This window comes from Gadus macrocephalus, chromosome 8 (assembly GCF_031168955.1).
Source record: "Gadus macrocephalus chromosome 8, ASM3116895v1".
Lineage (NCBI taxonomy): Eukaryota > Metazoa > Chordata > Actinopteri > Gadiformes > Gadidae > Gadus > Gadus macrocephalus.
The window spans coordinates 20,063,063-20,087,841 of NC_082389.1; the positions used below are offsets into that span (position 1 = coordinate 20,063,063).

A 24,779-nucleotide genomic window follows, 5' to 3' on the forward strand; every position below is an offset into this window, starting at 1 on the left:
TTTATTCCCCTGTCAACTGCTGGTATGGGTCCACTGATGAATGACTTGATGTGGATTTTGTCCAGTGTATCCAATAGATCAGTGTAATCCCTCTTCAGAAGTTCTGACTGTTCTCTTTGAATATCATTAAATCCTGCATGCACAATAATCTGTGAGATTTTGGGGTTTTCCAATATGATTTTGGCTAGTTTATGGTTGATATCACTAACCATTCCATATGGGAAGTTGCATGTTTTGATCTTCTTACCGGTTAGATCCTTGATGGTTGAGTCTCCTATGATCAGAGTGTCTGGTTCATCTGCTTTCTCTGAGATGGGCCCTTGTTGGACGGTGGCAGACACATGCGCAGCCCGCCTCCGTGGCGACTGGTTGTTCCATCTCTGTCCGTACCGTCTGTCCGGACACATTTCAGGGGTCAGGGGTGCACAGGTGGCCGAGGCATGCGCAGCTCGCCTCCATGGCGACTGGTTCTTGTTCTGTCTCTGTCCGCACTGTCCGTCCGGACGCATCTCGGGGCTCAGGGGTGCATGGGTGGCAGGCGCATTCGTGGACTCTTGAAGTGGCAGGAACCGGTTCTTCAGTGGCAGGGTTAATTTCAGTGACGGGCTAATCTGGCTGATACATGTAACTTTAGCTTTGGGTAGCTTAGCATTTGGCGTTGAGTGAACTTGTTGATTCACTTTGGTATGTTGTTTTGGCTTAGCGCCGACTCTGTGCCAGTGAGACGCAGCTGGAACTGTCTCTCTCTTGTCCAGCTTCGGGAAGGATACAGTGTAGCTTTGATCATCTTGCTGTATCTGAGTGAGCTCAGCAAACTCACCCATCGGCACTGTATCCTGGAGGAGTCCTTTGCATTTTTCTAATGCTGCTAGTCTCGTTTCAAATAAATCCACTGTCTGTTGCAGTTTGGTGCAGTCTGTGCATTTCCCAGTCTCCGTGATATACAGAGGCATGTTGGCGATAGGAAAGTCCAAGGCTTTTTCTGCGGTCTGATCCGGGAGTCATAAAAAGTGCCAAAATGTATTGTTGAATCGAGCGATGGAGGACGACGGAAACAAACTATATATTGTTAGGTATTATGATCATGAAATAAAATAAGATAAAGTAGATCTGAACGATGAATTAAGTAGTTTTTTCCAATGCCAAGCGGAGCTTTGGGAAACATGACCTCTCTCTCTGCTGCCTATCTGCTGCCTAGATTAAACGAGGCTGATTAATTTGATTAATCAGAATATTAAAAAGGATATTGAACGATGGTCCACCTATCCATTGGATTTCGGCAGTAAGATAGATGTAATTAAGATGAACATGTTGCCTAGATTGCTATACCTGTTTCAAGCTTTGCCAGTAGGGGTTCCTAAACACCAGTTCTTAAGCTGGGATAAACTTATTTCTCGGTTTATTTGGGATGGAAAGCAGCCTAGAATAAGATTCACAACACTGCAGTTGGCCAAGCATAAAGGAGGAATGGCACTCCCAACTCTCAATGATTACTTTTATGCAGCTCAGTTCCGTCCCCTTTTTCTGTGGTAATGATAACTATTTTGCTAGATGGAAGGAAATTGAGACATATGTTGAGGGTTATCAGATCCAGTCGGTTTTAGGAGAAAAATAAATCCCCCTATTAGTCAAAAGTCAAATAGATTCAATAACCTCTGGCTCACTGGAGTTTTGGTTTGATTTTGTAAGGCAATTTAAACTAAGGAAAGACCAGAAAGCACTTAGATGGATAGCCTTTGACACTCAATTTAAAAGAGGAGAAAATGATGCCATATTTAAGCAATGGGCAGTAAAAGGTATAAAGGCAGTGTGTACACTGATGAAAAAAAACAAAGAATTACAGACTTTCCAAAAACTAAAAGAAGCATTTTTCTCTTCATAATCGGGATTTATTTAGGTATATAAAATTTAGAGATTATTATAATAAAGAAATTGAGATGGAAATTTCTCACGAAATAAACCCAGTTATAAAGAATATGATCAATGCATATAAACCAAATAGTAAAAGTTTAAAAGTAATCTCCATGTTTTATGACAGTATTATGGAATGTAAGGGCAACTCAACATTGTATCTAAAATTAAGGTGGGAAAAATAATTAAATGTAGAAATTTCATCAGATGTATAGTACGATATGTGTGAAACTCAACATACTTCCACAAGTTCACAACAACTGAGGGTTTTCAACTGGAAAAATTTGGTGTGGTTTTTTATTACACCTAAAATCAGTAGTAAAGCATCTTCAACACCCCAGCCATGTTGGAGACAGTGTGGCTGCTTAGAAGCACACCACACACATATTTTTTGGAGTTGTGAAAAACTCTGGTCATTTTGGAAAGATGTACATTTAGTCTTAATTAATGTGCTTGGATATAAGATTCCTTTGTCATGCACTGTCTTGTACTTTGGTCACATTTCACTGATTACTCTACAGAGGGACAGATACTTGGTAAAAGTTCTCCTTACAGCAGCAAGGAAAACCATAACTAGAAGCTGGTATAAGCCTGATTCACCTAAAAAGCAACAATGGTTTGATGTCATTCAGGAAATAAGGACAATGGAACGACTGACTTGTGTGTTAGGTTTGAGGTTAGATTTGTATGCTAAGAGATGGCAGAAGTGGATACTTTACTTAGACAACAATAAGGACACTGGCTCACAGTATGTTTGCATTTAAATGTAAGGCAGCTACTTGAGCTGCGCTTATCTTTACATAGGTACAGGGGCGGATGGTGTATGGGGGCGATTTTTTTTCTAACATTCTATCGCAGCAAAAGTAGTTTTCAGTGTTCTAGACATATTACCTGTCATTGTCCAATCAGAATCGTCAGATTCAAATCGCGTTTCAAATGGTCCCGCCTCTCTCTGGGCGAATTCATTGACGTGGAAAAATCGCCCAAGGATTCTCCGTTGACTGTCATGTTAAAACTTTTTTTTCTGAAAATGAGCCTTCAATCCATTTTCAATGGGGATTTGGGACTCGCCCTAACGTGCTTGCGTCATCCGTAACTGGGCAAAGAGCGCGAAGGGATATCTTCGATCAAATCACTTGCTAATTTCAACATGGCTGCTGATGTGTGCAATTCCGTTGCGTCTCTGAAAGAAGTATCTTTTAGTCGACGATCCAATTCAGATAAATTGGCATTAAAACAATCAGGACCTCCAAGACCAAAATTAATAAAAAAGCGGTCGCACGCCGACATTCTGTGCCAGAAGCTCCAGAAGAAGGACATTGATGCAGTTTTCATCAAATGGGCCCTCGAGAGCTTCACAAGCAGTGTGCAGACCATTAGGTAAGATAACAAATATTTTATTTGATCCTTCTCAAAGCAAAGCTTTGTTATGAGAACATATGCATGAAAGGAGACTGTATTTGTGTTCTTTTTTATAATATATTGCCAGTGGTGTAATCTAGCATGCTTTACTCTGTGCTGGACATCCTGGTTAGGCGAGGCGCAATGGATAGCTTAAAAAACAGTGTTTAACACTAACATTATGCATCCCTGCCCCTTTTAAGTGGGTATACTCAGCATGCCTTCAGTGTGTCTTGAACAACCACAAATAAAAGGTTGCCCATATTATATTGATAGTTTATCGTATTTGTCTAAAAATCCATACTTGACTGTATAGATTTATGAGTGAAGTTACCAACACAATAGATAAAAAACATAGTGTTTAACATTAACATTATGCATTCCTGCCCATTTTAAGTGGGTATGCTGACATCTTTTTACTGGATAAAGTGTGAAAATGTGCATCACGTAGACTACAGTACTGTACACAGCCTAACAAACACATTATTGGTTTGTTAGCATTCAGAGACTCTGACCAGCTGCAAGAGCCATCGGGAACCGACAGACCAAGGAAGGCTTTGACAGAAGAGGCGAAGCAGAGGCTGTCTGAAGAGGTCTGGGACACCATCCTGGCTCACACCAAAGCGAGGTTCTCTTTCACTGGCCACCTTGTGAGTGCTACCTTAGTACAAGGAAATATGTTTGAAAGGTACTGCCATTCATTTCCTGCTGATGCTCTGAATGCCACTGTGAAGGCATATCCCACGCTGAACAAGGCAAAGCTCAAGACGGAACTGTCTGACCTATGAGAATCCTGAATCAAGTGTGCAGCTTCAGTGTGCATATTGTTTGTAGTTCTCTGAAAACCTATGGTGGCATCATGCCTTCAGTGTGTATATTGTATATAGTTCTCTGCAAACCTATGGTGGCATCATGCCTTCAGTGTGCAGATTGTATAATAGTTCTCTGCAAACCTATGGTGGCATCATGCCTTCAGTGTGCATATTGTATGTAGTTCTCTGCAAACCTATGGTGGCATCATGCCTTCAGTGTGTCTTGAACAACCACACAAAAAAAGTTGCACATATTATATTGATATTTTATCTATTTGTCTAAATGCATACTTGACTGTAGATAGATTTATGAGTGAAGTTACCAACACAGTAGATTGGCCGTAACATACTCACCCCTTTTAGAATCACTCACTCACTCACTCACTCACTCACTCACTCACTCACTCACTCACTCACTCACTCACTCTCACTTACATAGAGACAGAGAGAGAATGTTAACTTGTGTATAATTCCCAATTATTATTGATGTATTTGCACTTTTAATCTTGCTTAATTCTACAAGGAAAATAAATTAAGTTTAAACTTAGTTCCCCGGCTCCATTTGTCTTTGTAAGGAAATGTTCTATTTTGTCTTTATTATTTTGTCAGAATGCACCAGAATGCTTCATTTGTTTGGGAAAATCACAAAAAAAAAATCGGGGGGAGGATGCCCCCAGACCCCCCACAGGGGTTTGGTTTACAAACGTTCAGCCCCCCCTAAAATAAAATTCACCAGCCGCCACTGCATAGGTATGTATTTCATCTTTTTGTCTACATCAAGTTTTCCCACAGGCTCTGTTTTTGTTTGTTTTTGTTTTAATTGTTTGTTTACTGTTGAATGTTTTGTTTTATCTGCACTGAATTAACATATGTAAGTTAATCTACTATGTGTAGATGTGATGTGCTAAAAACTCCCAAAAAAATAAAATACAGAAAATGCAGACTCAAATAATTTTACTTCCATCGCTTTGGCGCCCCCTCTGGTGCGCCGCCCCTATGCGCTGCATATAGTGCATACCCACTTTTTGCGCCACTGAGGAGGTGGGTCTAATCGACATATGGAGAAACCTTTTCCCTAACAGGAGAGATTATACACACTACTCTGCCCCACACTCCTCGTATTGATGCAGGTCAGTAAGGACCTAACCTGGCACACCAACACGGTTGCGGTGGTCGGAAAAGCTCAGCAGAGGCTATTTTTTCTAAGACTGCTGAGGAAATGCCAGGTGGGGACAAAGCTGCTGCAGAACTTTTACCACTCTGCTGTTGAAAGTGTACTGGTGTATGGCATTACGGTGTGGTACGCAAACTGCACAGCCAAAGACAGGAAAACCCTGCAGGGGGTTATTAAGACGGCAGGAAAAATCATCGGCTGCCCCCTGCCCTCCCTGGAGAACATTGCCACCTCCCGGGGGCTGAATAGGGCAAAAAGAATTATGAGTGACCCATCACACCCCGGCCATGGCTTCTTCCAACTCCTCCCTTCGGGTAGGAGATACAGGTCCCTTGGGAGCCGGACAAACAGGCTAAGGAATACCTTCTACCCCTGGGCAATTCGTCTACTTAACGCCTGACCCCCCCCCCCCCCCCCGCCCCAATGGACATGTGAAATCCTCTACCATATTTATTTATTTAAAAAAAAAGACACTTATATGTTATGACTGCATATTTATATTTATTGTGCCTATTGCTGTTGTTTGTGTTTGTATTTTTGCACTGTTTTATTTTGCACTATGGGTAGTGAGCACCACCCCCAATTTCATTGTACAAGTTTGCACAATGACAATAAAGTATGAATCTGAATCTGATATGTTGATTTTTTTTGTCCCTCAAAAGAATGCAACGTCTTCCTCCCTCTGGGGGAAGAGGTAAGCTCCTTAATCATCAACAAGAGCTTGCCATAGTAGATATGGTTGTTGCAAATAACGCAATTAAACTGCATGAGATTCAAAGCAGAATTTTGGAGGACCAAGAGATATTTCACAATATCAATAGCATCAGCCTCGCAACCATTACGCGGACATTGTCCAAACACAGAGTGCGAATGAAACAGCTCTACACTGTTCCCTTTGAGAGGAACAGTGAGCGAGTCAAGGTGCTACGACAACAATATGTCCAGGTATAGTGTGTATATTCAATTCAATGTACAGTTCTATAAGCTTTGCACTTTTCAAGTAGGTAACCTACTCAGTAATTGGTTACAGTACTGTATGGTATATAGTACTATAATGGCATGATTTACATATATTTTGTTTCAGAGAGTTATGGAATTGGAGGCCAACCAGGCCCCTCATGAATTCGTATACGTGGATGAGGCAGGATTTAATCTGGCCAAAAGGCGTTGACGTGGAAGAAATGTCATTGGAAAAAGGGCCACAGTTGATGTTCCTGGACAGAGAGGGGCAAATATCACTATGTGTGCGGCAATTTCAAATGCAGGATCACTCCTCCACAAATGTCAGGTTGGACCTTACAACACCGAGCGCCTCCTTGCTTTTCTCGATGATCTCCACCAGCGCCTGATTCCAGAGCAGGATCAGGAGGGTGAAAACAGGAGGACCTTCGTTATCACCTGGGACAACGTGGCCTTTCATCACTCACAAGCAGTTACAGCATGGTTTGAGGTCCACCCAAGACTGATTCGTCTATTTCTTCCACCCTATTCACCTTTCCTCAACCCCATAGAGGAGTTCTTTTCTACATGGAGGTGGAAAGTCTATGACCATCAGCCACATGACCAGTTGTCCCTCCTTGAAGCCATGGATGCTGGCTGCAGGGACATCACAGTTGATGATTGTCAAGGGTGGATCAGGCATTCCAAGCGGTTTTATCCAAGGTGTATCGCCTTGGATAACATCAGATGCGATGTGGATGAAAACTTGTGGCCTAACCCTGAAGATCGCAGGGATTAGATGAAGGAATTTTGTGCTTTTTTTTAGTTCTCCCTTTTTACTGGGCTTTTTGCTGTTGCTTTTTTGTTCATGGATATTTTATTAACTTTACAGTAATACTACTGTAAAACGTGGGCTACTGTAAAACGTTTTCTGTTGTATCATACTGTAAACAGTATTTCTACTATACCTCCTGTAGTAAACAGTAAAGAAAAAAAAACTGATTCGCTTTTTACTGGAATGCTTTTGAATGTGAACATTACATGTGGATATACAGTACAGTTCCCAACCAAAAAATTTGGCATACAAAACAGTGGATTGCATGTTTTGCATGCAAATACCTGTAAAACTGAAACATAAAAGTCTATGCAGTTTTTGTAATGTCCACAATAGCCAGTATTTTGAAACCTGGTGTACTTTGATTGGCTGCATGTTCCTTGTGAAGTGAAAACAAGAGTTATTCTTTGAAAGAATAATTTCATTTTGAGTCAGATGTCCAGTGTTTTGGTAAAGTTAGTGTGTGCAGAGAAAGATGTCTTCTATTTTGAAATGAAGAGTTAGTATATAGTTAACAAAATGTGCTTTTGAGAAGAAAATGATCTATTTGGCCAATTGTGTTTTGTAGGTGTAAGTCTGTGTTAAGAGTTTAGAAAAAGTATTTTAAGTATAGGTAAGCGCTCGTTAGCGATGGAAAAAAACTGTAAGAGGGAGAATTATAGCTTTTTCATCATACAAGAAGAAAATGAGGAATGAAAAAAATGAAGAATTGCAAAACAAATTGAAGGAACTAGAAAGAAAACATAAATTACATTCTGAGCAAAAAGATATTGGAGGATATAAAAATAATTAGGAACGAAATCAATGATTTAGCTACGCAAGCAATTAAACAAATCTAATGTTCTTTAAACAGAGATACTATGAAAGTGGATCTAAATCTATGAAGATATTGGCCTGGAAATTGCAGAAAAAAAAATCAGAAAATACAATTCATAGAATTAGAAATCCGAGAACAAAAATAATACAAAATAAATTAAGTGAAATTCAGGAAGCTTTCGAGGTGTTTTACAAAATCTTATACTCTAATGTCCCAGGAGGAAATATAGCCCAAATTGACAATTTTCTAAATTCTTTAGATTTGCCCACATTAAACGAAGAACAAAATGGAATAATCACTGTTGATATAACACAAGGGGAATTAAAAAAATGCGATTAGTAGACTTAAATCAAATAAATCGCCAGGATCAGACGGCTATACACTGTAAAAAATAAAAAGTTGAGCAAACTCAAAATTGCAAGGCAACTTACTGCAATCATTTTTTAGTTTTGTGCCCATCAAAAAGGTCATTTTCTTCTTTAGACAAACTTGAAAGTTAGTTATACCAACTAAGATTTTTATATTTTACAAACTCAAAAAAATAAGTCAGGGGTGTTAACTTAATATTTCAAATTAAGGTTAATATTATAAAAAAAAAACATTTCAAAGAATGCAAAACGAGTTTTAAGTTCACTTTATTAAAATTAATAATTTGAAACTTCCATTTTACATTTCTGAATGCCAGACAGCAATAGAACAAGCAACATGTAGCTAGTTCAGCAGCAGAGAATCGCTGTCTAAATACAGCAAACCAAAGTGCAGAACAAGTTTGACATTATGGTCAAACTTGTTCTGCACGAGGCGGGAGCCCAGGTTAAACGGTGACGCAACTCTCGTGCCTCATACACCGCACGATCCCGAGAGCTGCCTTTATTTAACACACACCCGCAATAGTGTTGGCTCGTTCGTTCGCGAACCGGTTCGAATGACCGAGTCCTTAGGACGAACGAACTGAACCGGTTCGTCTCTCTCGTTCGTTCGGTCTTCTCGTTCACCTTTCGATTCACCGGAGACTCGACTGAACGAACGAACGAGTTTCCGGTAGCACTGACTGAACTGAACTGACTCAACTGAGAACCATGCAATGGTGTGCATTCCATGATGCGATTCACCGTTACCGGAAACTAGGCTGAATCGCGAACGACTCCTCCACGTTCAGTCGAGTTTCCGGTGAATCGATTCACCGGAAACTCGACTGAACTAGGAGGAGTCGTTCACGAATCGTATGTTCGTTCAGCCTGGTTTCCGGTAGCGGTAAATCGCATCATGGAATGGACCCCATTGCACGGTTCTCAGCTGAGTCAGTCAGACTCAGTGGAGTTAGTGCTACCGGAAACTCGACTGAACGAACGAACGAACGAACGATTCGCGAACGACTCCTCGTGGCGAACTGAATCACGCGCAACATGCAGCGCACCGCACACCCAACCAACGGACATGCAAGTCTCGGTAACGGTGGCGGCAACACTACGCACAATAAACAACACACAAACAATAAAGACCCCAAACCCGTTAACCCAACTTAACCTAACAGAAACAAATGTTAAGCTTGCTGGTAGTTCTACCAGGAGGACTCAAATCACGCGCGGCTGGCCGCCAATCACCAGCTACCAATCACCTACCTACACCTGCTCTATAAAGAGTAGTCTAACATGTCTTTGCTGCTCAGGTCTTCGTTCGACGCATGCTGCTGCTTTACTGTGCTTCTGATTATCTCGCATATCTCGTCGCTTAGTTGCTACGTCGGTTAATACACACCAAGAGGTCATAACTTCGGATTCGTGCTGGTCGGCCTACTACTTCTGGTCCCGGCAAGCGGGACCAGAAGTAGTAAATTTTCGGTCCCCGGTATCCTCAACAACACCACCAACAAGTTCCCAACACGGACATCCGCCCGGTTCTACAAACCCTCGCCGAGTTGGTGCAAAGCATTGGCGCCAGGATGGACGCCGTCGAAACGCCATGCGGAACTCCCGGACGGGTCCAGGCCCCCAACCCGCTGTCGTCGGTCGCCACGGCGCCTTTCTACTTCCAGCAACCATCAGGCTCGGCTTCCTCCGCCTTCACAGGCTACGCACCTTGCACGTGCCCTGCTACCATGGCTACTGCAGTCCCCGCGTTAGCCCCCGCAGCGTATTTTCTCTCACAGCTCTACCAGTCCAGCTTCAGGATGCGGCTTCCTCGGTTGGGTTAGGGGGTTTCTTCCAAGGGCAATGGTTTGCTGAGGGATGGCCAGTCGAAGCTGGTACGTTCGCCCTCGGGTCAGAGTCGTCTGCGCTGTTCGAGCTTTACCCTATCGCAGCAGCTAGCGTTCTGTGGGGCAAAGCATGGCGGCGTTAACGTATAACCATGTTTTTCGATAACAAAGCAGCGTCAAAACGGCTGGGAAGGTGGTCTTCCACAGCATACGGATTTTACATCCGGTTGAATTCGTTGAGTTCGTTGCACACGTCGGTGTGGTACAACGCAGAACTCTACGTTCGCAATCAAAGGTTCATAATTATCTTTATACCGTGCACTTGGTTAACTCCTTGTGTCTGAGGTTTTTCCCTTCACTTTAACATGAATGAAGTTGATGGGTTTTAGGCACTGTGGTAACTGATTATTACTAAAAGGTTTTTATTGACGAAGGGCCTTTTAGATTGGTTCAGCTGCTGCTCACTAACTCTCACGTTCCTCTGCTCGCAATGCGATTCACATATCGTTCAATTTATTCAAAAGATCCAAAGACAAAGAACAGGTACATTATGGTATCATTTTATATGATTATTTATAGTCTTATTGTTAATAGCTTCAGTCACGTTGGTATTTAATTTTTCATTTGCTCGTTTAGCTACGTATGACAGTTAACAATGTTGGTGTAGGCCTATTACAATTATTTACGCGTGTAGGCCACTCCAACTCGCTCGATATTTCAAAAAGATTAGTGTGCTCTCTCCGAGCTGGGAGATTTCATCCTTATTTTAACATATTACTCGAGACGGTGTTTTCTCACAATTCTACGGGTTCATGCGTTCTCGGGTTCATGCGTTCATGCGTCCACGTCTCCTACTCAGACTTTTCCCCTACACGGGGTATTTAAATTTCATTTGCTTGTTTAGCCATGTATGTCAGTTAACAATTTTGGTGTATTACAATTATTTATGTGTGTTGGCCACTCCAACTCACTCGATATTTTGAATAGATTAGTGTGCTCTCTCTGGGAGTTTTCATCCTTATTTTAACATATTACTCGAGTCAGTGTTTCTCACAGCGTTCTACGGGTTCATGTGTTCTACGGCTTCATGTGTTCTACGGGTCATGCGTTCTACGGGTTCATGCGTTTTACGGGTTTATGCGTTCTCGGGTTTATGCGTTGGGTTTATGCGTACACGTCTCCTACTCAGACTTTTTCCCCTACACGGGGCATGACTTTCGCTGATGTCACCTTCTCTGCAAGGCATTTTTTCATCTAAAAGCGATAGCCTAGGAGCAGCTGTTACTATTATCATTTCAAGAATCAACTCTCTGTCCTTACGCTTCCATGTTCCTTTATCTCAAGCTTCGGCAACGCACGTCCCCGAATCACCTGTTTATTTGCGGCCTGCCAATGACTAAAGGGTGGTTCAGAGTCAATCTCGCGACGGTGGTAGAAGGGTGCGGCCCACCATCTCCCCCTACATTGGCCACTCCTTCCGGATTGGAGCGGCAACCACAGCCGCTGAACAAGGGTTGCCGGTCGCGTCTATCAAACGGCTGGGAAGGCGGTCTTCCACAGCTTACGAATCCTACATCCGGTCGAATTCATGGTTCTTCCTTCAAGCGCACACGATGCTCTAACGTCGGTTAAGGCAGGTTTATCACGTTTGCTACTACAGCTGTTTTTGGCGGCCTGTTTCCATTCTAGTTTTAGTCTTTGTGTCAAGGTGTCACTTTTGTTTTTATTAGTTTAGACACGTTCATACTCTTTCTAGTGATATGTGATAAGTATTTTAAGGAGCTGCATTTCCCTCACATAGCCACAAGGGGAGCAAGACCTTATTGAAGGCTGCTCCACCACAGAAGGAGCCGAAGCCTTTACGTCACCCCGGCCACGCCCACTAGGCCACGCCCACTTGACGTCCTCTCTAGCGGGTGGTTTCGAACTCGAGAGGCCAGAGATCAATAGGTAGACGGCAGAGAGCCACCCCGGGCCTAAGCCCGGGGGCTCGAAGTAGATCACGGTATTTTCCTCTCACACGCGTTAGATACAATTCCCTCCGTTAAGCTTCAGTTACCATACCGAAACATGCCGACTTTATAATAAATTAAGTCAGTTAAAAGCATCCCGGGATTGGACAACTTTCTTCAAGAATATGCAACATATTGAAATTCCGTTTAAGTATTATCAAAGATACAAGTGCATAGATTTGTTAAATAAGGTAAACGGTCGAAAATTGATGTTGTTATGTCTTAAACAGTTGAAGTTCCGTTTGGACAAAACGTTATTACAGTTTATCACCTAGTTTAGGTCAACGGAAATAAAGACATTTTAGCAGTCTTATTTTGTAAAACACTTTCAGTCTCGTTTGTATTCGCCAACAACATCGCACTACGCATTTAATTATAGTTATTGTCATATGACCAGCATTGTTTTCCTCACGCGATAAAGGTTTGTCGATGACGACATTTAGTCATAATTTTCGGTGTCAAAAGCAACACTATTTGCAACTACTGGTGGTGGTGGTTATCAGGTACTAAACGCATAAAGCAAAATTCGGCTATATAACTCAAGGTTAACCTGCAGCAACCCCGGCAAGTTCGACCACGTCGGTGGATCATCTAGTAAACACTCTTCGAGTTTGGTGTCACGTTGGTGGTATATCATGGAAAAAATAAAACTCGGTTCGCTGCGGCGACCCCGGTGAGTGCGTTGACCAAAGCGCAGCGGTAACAACTCGGGCACTCGTGACTATGACCACGTCGGCGGCACGTTATCTATTACTCATGGTTGACTGCAGTAACCCCGGTGAGTGCGTTGACCATGTCAACGCACAACTGGGGCACAACTCAGGCACTAGTCGTGAGTTCGTTGCACACGTCTGTGCGGTACAACACAGAACTCGACGTCCTACATCCGGTCGAATTCAAGGTTCTTTCTTCAAGCGCACACGATGCTCTCTAACGTCGGTTAAGACAGGTTTTACACGTTTGCAACCATAGCTGTTTTTGGTGGCCTGTTTCCTTTCTAGTGTTGGTCTAGTCTTGTGTCAAGCTGTCATTTTAGTTTTTTTTTTTAGTTTTAGTTACATTCATACTCTTTCCAGTGTTATCGTAATTCCATTTAGATATTATCGAAGTTACAAGTGCGTAGTTTTGTTAAATAAGGTAAATGGTTGAAAATTGATGTTATGTCTGGAACAGTTGAAGTTCTGTTGGGAAAAATAACCTGCTGAGTACATCACATGTACATTATAAATATAGCTAACTCCTACCCTAGCCTGATGAGCACATCACATGGACACATTATAATATAGTCAACTCTTGCTCTAAACCCAACGAACACATAACACAAACATGATAATATATAGTCAGGTCAAGGCCGGAGCTGAAGGCCCCATCTCCCAGGCAGGCAGATGGTGGACACTCAGACAATGCACCAGTATCATCTCCAGAACGGGAGAGCCACATTAATTTATCACACAGGAGACATTTTGAGAGCTCTTCCCCGTTAGGAGGAACCAAGAGATACCTCTGCCCACACCAGGGGCCTGAGAGCCACATTAAATTATCACACACGAGACATTTCAGGGGGGCACTCCCCGTTTTAATTTATCACACCGGAGACACGAGGAACTCTCCCCGTCACGAAGCTCTCTCAAGGCCTGGGAGCCAAAACACACAGAACCGCACACACCTCAAACGCACACACCTCATCGAGAGGAGGATACAGCATAAGACTGCATCACACAGGGACTCTTCACCTTCTTCTGAAGCAGACCTTCCACGGAGGCGAAGCTCCAGATGAACCATCAGCGCTGATTAGGGACTTAGACATATTCGATTTCTCACGCTTTATGACTCTGTATAACCGCTGCCACTTTACTTAATAAATCCAAGGTCCTCGTGCCGATAGACTTTATTACCTCTCCGTCTCATTTTATCTGGTCCAGTAGCTAGACAGACCGTTTTTCCCCACAATTTGGTGACCCCGACGGTGGTATTTTTTCTGAAATTGAACCGCAACTGGGAAACGAGAGACGGAGAGCGGCACGACCTCGAGACCCCGGAGCACCGGACCGATTCCTGCAGTCTCACCTCGCGTACGCCCAACAAAAGGTAGGCAGAACCTGTTGATAAAATCCAAACTCTGCATAGTTATATAGGAATCACATTAGGAGGTGAGACTGTGAGAGCGGTTCGCTACGGGATATCTCGTGGGGACGAATAGGACTGCATCCCAGCATTTCCCCATAAACCCGATTGACCCTGAACGCGTGACACATCGAATATCGGCTCGTTGCATGGTGAAAGAATACCCTCGAGACCATAGGGCCTATAAGAATCGGGCATAGTGATACAAGACTACCGATGGCCAAGTAATGGATGTGTAATAAATACACCTATGTCTAAAGGGGGTTAGAGTCCCTCGGGGGGGGGGGGGTTAGAGTCCCCACCTATGTCTTAAAGGGGGTTAGAGTCCCTCGGGGGGGGGTTAGAGTCCCCACCTATGTCTTAAACGGGGTTAGAGTCCCTCGGGGGGGGGGGGGTTAGAGTCCCCTTCTTTGTTTGTGTATTAAATAATTCTATGTGGTAAGAAGGTTAGAGTCCTTTATCAGGGTTAGAGTCCCTTTGCAGAGGAAACGGTGCCTAGGGCACGAGTGACACACAGAGAGACAGTGGGTGTATGCGCGTGAGAGAGAGAGAAAGGCTGTGAGCGACTCCGTGTGTGCGCGTGTACGCAAGAGGTGATGTTTCTGTGTGTGTAAGAGGCTGTGAGAGACAGAATGAAAAGTCTGTTGATATGTTTCTGTGTGCATCTGCGAGAGACAGAATGAGAGAAGTCTGTTGATATGTCTCTGTGTGTGCGTTTAGAGGAGACAGAGTGAGAAAGGCTGTGTGCGTCTCTGTGCGCGTGTACGCAAGAGGTGATGTTTCTGTGTGTGCGTTTGGAGGAGACAGAATGAGAAAGGTCTGTTTAGGTGTGTGTGTGTGTGTGTTTGTGTGAGAGGGAGCGAGAGAGATAGCAAGGAGAGATAGCAAGGAGAGCTAAAGTCGAAGGACGATCGAGAGGGACCATTTTCCCTCTAGACAGTTGGAGGTAGCGATAGAGTGCGTGTTTTTCTAACAATGAACGGTTGTTTCAGGACCACGAGAAGGGGCTCTGTATGGTTTTCAGGCCCAGAGTGCAATCCCCTTTCCCATATGTGTAGTCCTCCCATTTGAGGTCCCCGTCCACCATATTTGAAGTCCTCTACTCCACCTCATGTTGTAGTTCCCCTCCCTAAAATTGTATGGAAGTTAGAACCTGTGAGGGTGTTTTGGTTCGGCCTGACGAGGCCTGTACCAATTTCGGTGGTCAGCTTCTAGTTTTGTGTATATAGAAATTTGGAAAGGGGGAGCAGTATTAAGTTATATATAATAAAGTGAAAAGTTATTTGTGAATGAAGGGACAGAAGGATCTTTTTGTGTGTGAAAGATAGTTATTAGGCCTTGTTCCATGATGGAGAGTTGAGGATGTTGCATTCCAGGCTTATCTGTTAACGGTCCTAGCTGCTGCTTGACCCTAAGGGGAGCGAGGAAGGGTGAGAGAGAGAGAACACATTTCCCCCCCCATTTGTCGAGCTACACCATTCAGGCAGTACAGAGAGACACACTAACACACAGTACAGAGAAAGGAAATAGAGTGTGTTCAACTGAAAGCGTGTGGTGGCCATACGCCATAAAATACCACATATCCAAGGAATGCAGGTAGAGCTCTGTTGAGTTTTCAGACTTTGATAAATTTGTAGTTCCCTGTCTGCCATGTTTGAAGTTCCTTGTAGTCTCTGTCCATAGGTTTCACCTGAACAACCCCTCTGCTGGCCGAGAAAAGGAACTACCCATGGTTTCTCTCACACCCAGCCCCCAGAGCACACTCGCTTTCAAGGCGTTATGGCCGCACCCACATTCCACCCTTATCTGTTGTCTTGCACCAAACAGCACCCCGTACTGAGGAGGGAGAGAGAGCGTGTTCTCCCGAAGGAGGGAGAGAGTCACAGGGAGACACGCAGCGGATATTCACATTATGGCTAATTTGTTTTTCTTTAAGTTTAGTTTTAGTTTTGTTTTTTATTAAGGATGATGAACATCCTGACACAGTTACCATTCAGGATGAAGAACATCAAAGTTCATGAGGAGGTTATAAGGACAATAACGTTGATACTTTAATAGGACAACAGTGATGATAATCTAATGCAATTGGACTAAAGAAGGTGTTGCTATTAACTAAGTGATTCATATTATTTTCACACAGGAAAGAATAATTGAATAAATATGGATATGATAAAGAAGGAGTATAATAATAAAATAAAATAAAGTAATCTTGATAAACTGTACAAGTAGGACTACACCTATTAAAATATGGGGTGTATCTCTTTGGTCAAGGATGACAGGTGGATTGAAGCCACATCTGCTGGGAAGGGGTCCTACATGCTATGTTGTCAATTTGGATTCGGAAGTAGTGGGTTTACCTTTCAAATGCCACTACTGCTGCTGCAACACTTTAATAATTGTAACTCTGATAAATGACTTTTTGTTTTATAGTTTCCCTGAGGTGTATTCATTACGCACACACACTTGGCTGCATAGGGCAGATGGGGCTGAAGACTCTGTCTCCATCCCTCCACTTTGCGATCTATACCACCATATAGGTGGGGATTGATTGTATCCCAAGTATGGCATCCTGCAGCGAGCCAGTATGGAAGGCTGGTTAGCCAACGACGGGTAAGATCCCACCTTGACACCCGGGACGACCTAAGGCAGGCACAGTCACGATTACTTGGCAGAGTCGCTGTGGGCACTGGCTCACTTGATCATGAAGTGACGAGCTGCAACAATCATGGGAAGTCCCGTCTGGGGTGTAGGGTGGAGGAGGAACAGGAGTCAGATATGTCAGCTCTGGCAGCAGAGGTGGTCTTGGAACGGGGCATGTCGCGTTTTATTTTATTTTACCTTTGTGGTATAGAAGGCCACTAACGCATGTACGTTTTTCGGTTTAGTGCATGACTTTGGAACAGCGTGGTCTCCGGCGGCTGATGGTAAACCCACCCATATTGGGCTTTGGTTTTGGACATACTGGTTTCGATTTCCCTTCCCAAAAGATTGGTTTTAGTTTGCTGATGGTTAAGGTTAGACGTTTCGACGTTGGTTGCACCAATTGCGCAAGGGGGGAGGTATTGAGGAGAATTAAAAAAAAAAAAAATTAGAACACAAGGTTTTTTCTTCACCATACTTGCAAACAAACAAAAAAAAACACAGTGTTCAACAGATGGGTAGAAGCAGTCCCATCAAAAGACCAAAGTGCGGCTACAGTAATCAAGTTTTGGACTAGAGCAGTCATGACAAGGTTTGGAATTCCGTCAGAAATAAGCTCAGACAAAACGTTTATTCAGAGAACACTCAAGTGATTCAACATTTGCATGTCGAATAAAGACTAGTCTGTGTCTACAATCCTCAGACCACAAGGTATGGTGGAGAGAGGAATGGGACGCTTGAGACAAAGATTAACAAAGTTAAATTAGAGTACTAAATTAAAGGACTAATGCACTACGACTGACACTAATGAGTTATCGCATGAAAACTAACAGAACGACGCATCTAACCCCGCATGAAATGCTTAAGGGTCGACCCATGCCTTCACTTAACATTTGAGGGTCCCAAAAGGGACTTCCATTAGAGTAATTAGAAATAGAATTAAGGAAAATATGTTTGAACATCTAACTGTTGTACATAAGTTTGTAATTCCAGCAAGAGAAACACAAAGTTCCAGGGCCAGAGGAGGAGCCAGATGCAGACACGCCCGGAGCCGACGAACTACCCAAGAATGATGCAATCAAATTTTGGCAGGGTTTGAATCAGTCCTGTTTTGGTGGTCCACTATTAACAAAAATGTTGATTGGATAAATAATATATACTATAATCAGCAACGTTTTGTCAATTTTTCCACGGATAAGGTCAAGGGACTATATAGATATAGATATGCTATTGGCAGAGCACGGAGGGGTGTGTGGGATGATGAAGACGACATGTTGTACTTTTATCCCCAATAACACAGCACCGGATGGGTCGGTGGCCAGGGTGCTGGCAGGGTTACAGTCCCTCAGATTAGAGTTGGCAGAGAGCTCCGGCATTAATGACCCCTTCACAGGATGGATGGAGAGCCCAATGAGCGATGGGCGCTACAGGTGCAGCAGGTGCCATCCAAGCTTACCTGGGGATCGAGTATACACCGGAGAGTTTGGACGAGGGACCGCCAGAGGGGCCCGACCTGATCCGGCTGGAGAACAAGATGGAGCTCGGGGATACACACGGGCGAGATTCCAGGGGCCTTGATTGCCCGTTTATCAGATGAGGTCCTGAGCGCAGTTGAATAAAAGGGTCTAATGCTCAGGTGGCGCCTTGCGACCACCTGCCCGTGATGACGCTCAGGACTATTCCGTGGTTTCGTTGTTCCCGTGCCCCGGGCCTACCCTGAATACCCCATGCGTGTGATTGCTTATTGTTACACGACCAGTTAACTCCTCCTCACATCCTTAGTGTGTGGTCATCTAGGGATGGGTTGAGGGGGATTGCCATTCGTTGTTTACCTCATATCTTTCTGATATTATTATTATTATTTAGGGACACGTTTCATGGTTACATTTCTTTCCTGTGATTGTTATTGTGTAGTGTTTGTGTGATTGTTGCATTTTGTTTATATCATTATTGTTTACTGTTAGTTTTGTTGTTGCATTTTGTTGTTGTTGTTATGGTTTGGTGTTGTTTTTGTTGTGTATCATCTGCTGCCAGTATTGTTGGTATTGTCTGCTCGCGATGTAAGGCCGGGGTGGATGCCACCCCTAGGTGGGGTGTGTATGGCATACCCATGTCTGAAGCATGGGTAGCGTTTCTCCCACGTGGTTTCCCCATACACCAGGTCCAGCGAGTTGTTTTAGTCCCATGCTCATGGTTGTTTGTTTTTATGATCATTTTGCCTTCTTTCTGTTATTTCTAATGGTGTTATAATGGTAGTCCCGTGCTGGAGTCCTATCCCTCGTACCCCAAATGAGTAAAAGTCGTCTTGCGACGACTTGAGGGGGATATGTTGGGAAAGATATACCTGCTGAGTACATCACATGTACATTATAAATATAGCTAACTCCTACCCTAGCCTGATGAGCACATCACATGGACACATTATAATATAGTCAACTCTTGCTCTAAACCCAACGAACACATAACACAAACATGATAATATATAGTCAGGTCAAGGCCGGAGCTGAAGGCCCCATCTCCCAGGCAGGCAGATGGTGGACACTCAGACAATGCACCAGTATCATCTCCAGAACGGGAGAGCCACATTAATTTATCACACAGGAGACATTTTGAGAGCTCTTCCCCGTTAGGAGGAACCAAGAGATACCTCTGCCCACACCAGGGGCCTGAGAGCCACATTAAATTATCACACACGAGACATTTCAGGGGGGCACTCCCCGTTTTAATTTATCACACCGGAGACACGAGGAACTCTCCCCGTCACGAAGCTCTCTCAAGGCCTGGGAGCCAAAACACACAGAACCGCACACACCTCAAACGCACACACCTCATCGAGAGGAGGATACAGCATAAGACTGCATCACACAGGGACTCTTCACCTTCTTCTGAAGCAGACCTTCCACGGAGGCGAAGCTCCAGATGAACCATCAGCGCTGATTAGGGACTTAGACATATTCGATTTCTCACGCTTTATGACTCTGTATAACCGCTGCCACTTTACTTAATAAATCCAAGGTCCTCGTGCCGATAGACTTTATTACCTCTCCGTCTCATTTTATCTGGTCCAGTAGCTAGACAGACCGTTTTTCCCCACAGTTCCAGTCGAACAAAATAACGTTATAAGTCTTTATCGCCTAGTTTAGGTCAACGAAAATGAAGAGACATTTTAGCAGTCTTATTTTCGTAAAACACTTTTTAGTCTTGTTTTATTCGCCAACTATATTGTACTATTCATTTAATCACTGCTATTGTCACATGCCCAGCATCCACGTTGCGTCCAGTCTCGTTTTTCTCACGCGATAAAGGTTTGTTGACGACGGTTTGTTGATAATTTTCATTGCCAAAAGCAACACTATTTGCAACTACCGGCGGTGGTGGTTATCAGGTACTAAATTCATAAAGCAAAATTCGGTTTCATAACTCAGGTTAACCTGCAGCAACCCCGGCGAGTGTGACCACGTCGGTGGATCATCTAGAAAACACTCTTGAGTTCGCTGTCACGTCAGTGGCGTACATAGGAAAATAAAACTCAAGGTTGCAGCGGCAACCCCGGTGAGTGCGTTGACCACGTCGGTGGTAACAACTCGGGCACTCGTGAGTATGACCACGTCGGTGGCACGTTATCTAATACTCATGGTTTGACTGCAGTAACCCCGGTGAGTGCGTTGCTCACGTCGGTGGGAACAACTCAAGCACTCGTGAGTTCGTTGCGCACGTCGGTGCGGTACAACTCAGAACTCTAGTTCGTTGCAGCAACCCCGGTGAGTGCGTTGCCCACGTCGGTGGGAACAACTCAAGCACTCGTGAGTTCGTTGCGCACGTCGGTGCGGTACAACACAGAACTCCACGTTCGCTGCAGCAACCCTGGTAGTGCGTTGACCACGTCGGTGGGCACAACTCGGGCACATGCAAATTTAATTACCACGTCGGTGGCATAATATCAAACACTCAAGTGCAGGGCACTCGGAGTTCATTGAACACGTCGGTGTTCAACACGGAAGTACACAATATTTGCTGCAGCAACACCGGTGAGTGCGTGACCACGTCGGTGGCACATCAAGGGCACTCGTGATTTCGTTGACCACGTCGGTGTTCAACATGGAAGTTCACAATACTTGCTGCAACAACACCGGTGAGTGCGTGACCACGTCGGTGGCACATCAAGGGCACTCGTGAGTTCGTTGACCACGTCGGTGGTTCAACGCGAAAGCACTCAGGTCACGCAGCGACCCCGGAGAGTGAATCGACCACGGCAGTTGGTACAGCACGAAAGCACTCGTGGCTCGCTGCGTAACAGCTGCAGAGTGCTCTAAATTTTAATTGATCTCGTTGAGGTATTTCATGTCAACTGCTTTTACGTGATTCATCGATCTCGCTGACTGTTTTAAGCTTATCGTTTTACGGTATGTATGATTGACTCTTAATATGTCGTATATTGGGTATGCCTTTTATCTTCCAGAAGCAGTATAGATCCTTGTCCACTTCTTCTACGCAGGTATGTATGGTCTCATTACCCCCTTTCGCTATTCTATTTTTGGGGTCGGCTCCGCCCCTGCCAGTCCCGGCAGGACATGCCGAGTTATCACCTATTTCCGGCGTAGTCCTACGTCCTCTCTTTTGGGGAAGGCTCCGCCCCTGCTAGTCCTGGCAGGATACGCCGAGTCACCCTGGATAAGTGACGGGGCTCATGCCAAAGATTTACCATGCAAAATATTCCCATGTCGTTATTTAAATAAATCCTGTTCATACTTATCAGTGATCGAGTCTTTATGGGAGAAATGTTAAGCTTGCTGGTAGTTCTACCAGGAGGACTCAAATCACGCGCGGCTGGCCGCCAATCACCAGCTACCAATCACCTGCCTACACCTGCTCTATAAAGAGTAGTCTAACATGTCTTTGCTGCTCAGGTCTTCGTTCGACGCACCTCCATCCACCCCACCACCACCAGGTCGGCCTCAGTCTACTTGTCCAGGGGAAGGCTCCGCCCCTGCTAGTCCTGGCAGGATACGCCGAGTCCGCACGTCACCCTGGATCAGTGACGGGGCTCATGCCAAAGATTTACCATGCAAAATATTCCCATGTCGTTATTTAAATAAATCCTGTTCATACTTATCAGTGATCGAGTCTTTATGGGAGAAATTGACAAAAGGCAATAAACCCCTTTTTCCCAACCGGCATCACGAATACCCAGACTCCCCGGGGGTAGTGTCGAAATGCGCATGTGCACCGTAGTTGGCCCAGCCTCGGACAGAGTCTGACTTAAACCTGTGTGTCTTGCTTAAAAAGAAAGAGACTACAGTGAGCCCAACTCTTGACCCAAAAGTCAACATTGTTGGTTGGACTAAATTGCATTGCACAGTTGACATGAATACTTAATGTTTTATATTCATTTTACTCAGAAATCATAATGAGACCAACAATTTTAAGTTTTCGTTTTTACAGTGTACAGCAGAGTGGTATAAGCAGGGGCGGCGCCAAACGGTTGCTTGCCGTTGCTATAGCAACTCCAAGCAATTACTCAGAAACCCCAGAGCAACCCCTGATTTTTTGTCAAACTCAAACAACATATTTGAAATAATGCCATTTTCCGTAAAATGGTATTAAATAAGTTCAACTAAACCTACTAGTTGGTGTTTAAATACAGGATTGATCGTCATCCAGTCTACTCCCGCGAGATCTCCTAACAGTTCTTTTTTCATTTTGTGTTGTGAATCACACGATGTGATATATTAATTTGTTGTAATACGGTACCTCCTTTTAGTTAAAATAATATAATTAGCATAGGCTTACATATTTATACATGACACATTTTGGATGTGGGCAATGTCTGAAGAAACGGAAGAAAATATTGTAGCCTACACAGTTCTGAATTAGCAATACAATGTTAGCACATGCTTGCTAGCAATGTTGGTGTGTTAAACCGTATGGATTAAAGTGGAATATTGCAAGACGTCCTGTGATCAAGACATCGATTTAAGGTAGGCCGTTTGGTTATTAAGTTTGCCCGTCGCAGCATATTGACTTGGGGCCCATGTGATTTTGTTTTGAAGTAGAACTAGATTCTAGGTTTGGCTCATGCCAAAGGATGGGATTATCGTAGCCTGGTATGATCCGCCCTTAATAGAAGTATTATGAAGTATAATAGTATCAACAATAATAGCAACTATTGTATTAATGTTCCACATAGGCCTACATTTGAGACGTATCGCGCAACTAATGTGAATGCTTTGGAATGTACCGTGGCGACGGTGGGTCTGAGATGTGCAATTCACCACTATTGACAGGACAGCTAACCTTGTAGTTGGGGGACTGCTGACGGGCTGTTGATTGAGAGAACTATGTTGTTTGTTATATGTCGTGTGGCCGCAGTGCCACCTGGGCCCCGTTTCCCGAAAGCGTCGTTAGCCTAAGTGGATCGTGAAGTGCGTCGAAAGGGCATCATAGAGTTTTCACCGCGTTTCCCGAAAGCATCGTGGGGAACGAACGTCTTGAAACCGCTCGTAGCTAACGAGTACTCCAGGGGTGCTCGTAGGTACTCGTAGGACGCTAAGAGCATCGTCAGCTATAGCCTCAGTGGCGACACCATCGGACATTCCGTCTATTGGATGCGTTTTATTAAAACGCATTGCGCCTTTATGTTCTTAGTTTGGTAATTAATAAAGATTATTAATTAATTTATTAATAAAGATGTTAAAATGGCCAAAATAAAACGGGACAGTCCAGAAAATGTTTGCGCAGGCAGGGCACTCAAAATGTGTGAGAGAAAGTGGGGGGATTTGTGCAGACTGACATAGGCTACTCATAAAACGTAGCATAAAATAATGTACTTTTTTTTTTAAATTAAAACAATTAAACAAAAAAAAAAAAAAAAAAAATTAACAAATAAAAAAAAATATTGAAAAACAAGCAAAGGAGCAGGCAAAAGGCTGGGATGAAGGCTGGGATGAATGTTTAGTGACATGAGGGAGGGTGGAGGGGGTTAAAAAAAAGTCAATCACTCTTCGACGCGCAAGAAAACCAGCCGCGTAGTTATGAGGGAGGCCGTCCTCACACCGATCTTCCTCATCGTCATCGTCCTCAACGTCCTCCGGTTCAAGCAATGCCACCCCAGCCTTAGCTGCAATGTTGTGCAACATAGCCATCACACAAATCACGGCGCATGACTTGGCTGGAGAAAACTGGAGCCCTCCGCCTGACTTGTGAAGGCATCTAAAGCGCAACTTCCACCTCCCGATGGTGCGCTCAACGATGCACCGGGCCAGACGGTGGGCTTCGTTGTATTCCTCATCATGGACGTCTCCCGGGTTATTCACAGGTGTGAAGAGGTGAGGGCGAAGAGGATATCCACTGTCTCCGAGGAGCCGCCACTCTCCCCTGGAGGCTGCAGCCAGCCGGCCGATGGAGGACTCGCGGAAGACGAAGGAGTCGTGTGTGCTCCCAGGCCATCTCGCCACCACATCAAGGATGATGCCCTGATGGTCGCACACCACCTGACAATTCACAGCGGCATATCCCTTCCGGCATATGAACACATGGGCATCCACATGGGGCGTCAGAATGGGAACTAAGGTTCCGTCCACGGCTCCGGCCACTTGAGGGATGCGGAACGACCGAAAGAAATCTTCTTGGGTCGCCCGCATCTCGTCCCTGGTGGGGAAATGGACGTGCTGCGGAACCAGTCGGAGGAGGCTGTACGTCACTGCCTGGATCGACCTGCAGACTGACGCCTTGGACAGGCCCTGGCCATCTCCGACGACCTGCTGAAAGCTCCCTGTGGCGTAGAACCTGAGGGCGGCCAAGAGCTGTACTTGCGGTGTGAGCGCAAAGTTCCTCCTGGTTGCGCGTCTCAGGTCTTCGCTGATCGTCCCAAGAAGCTGTCTGATCAGCTCCCTGGGCAGCCTGTAGCGCTGGATGACT

General features: G+C 44.4%; 1 long non-coding RNA gene across 1 annotated transcript in view; it reads right to left on the reverse strand.

Moving 5' to 3' along the window:
* Positions 1–16,548, reverse strand: part of LOC132463595 (uncharacterized) — an 88,511-nt gene extending 71,963 nt beyond the window's left edge. Inside the window, exon 1 of the long non-coding RNA XR_009527073.1 lies at positions 16,012–16,548. This is a non-coding gene — a long non-coding RNA (uncharacterized LOC132463595). The remainder of the gene's footprint in view (positions 1–16,011) is intronic.
* Between the last annotated feature and the right edge of the window lie 8,231 nt (positions 16,549–24,779).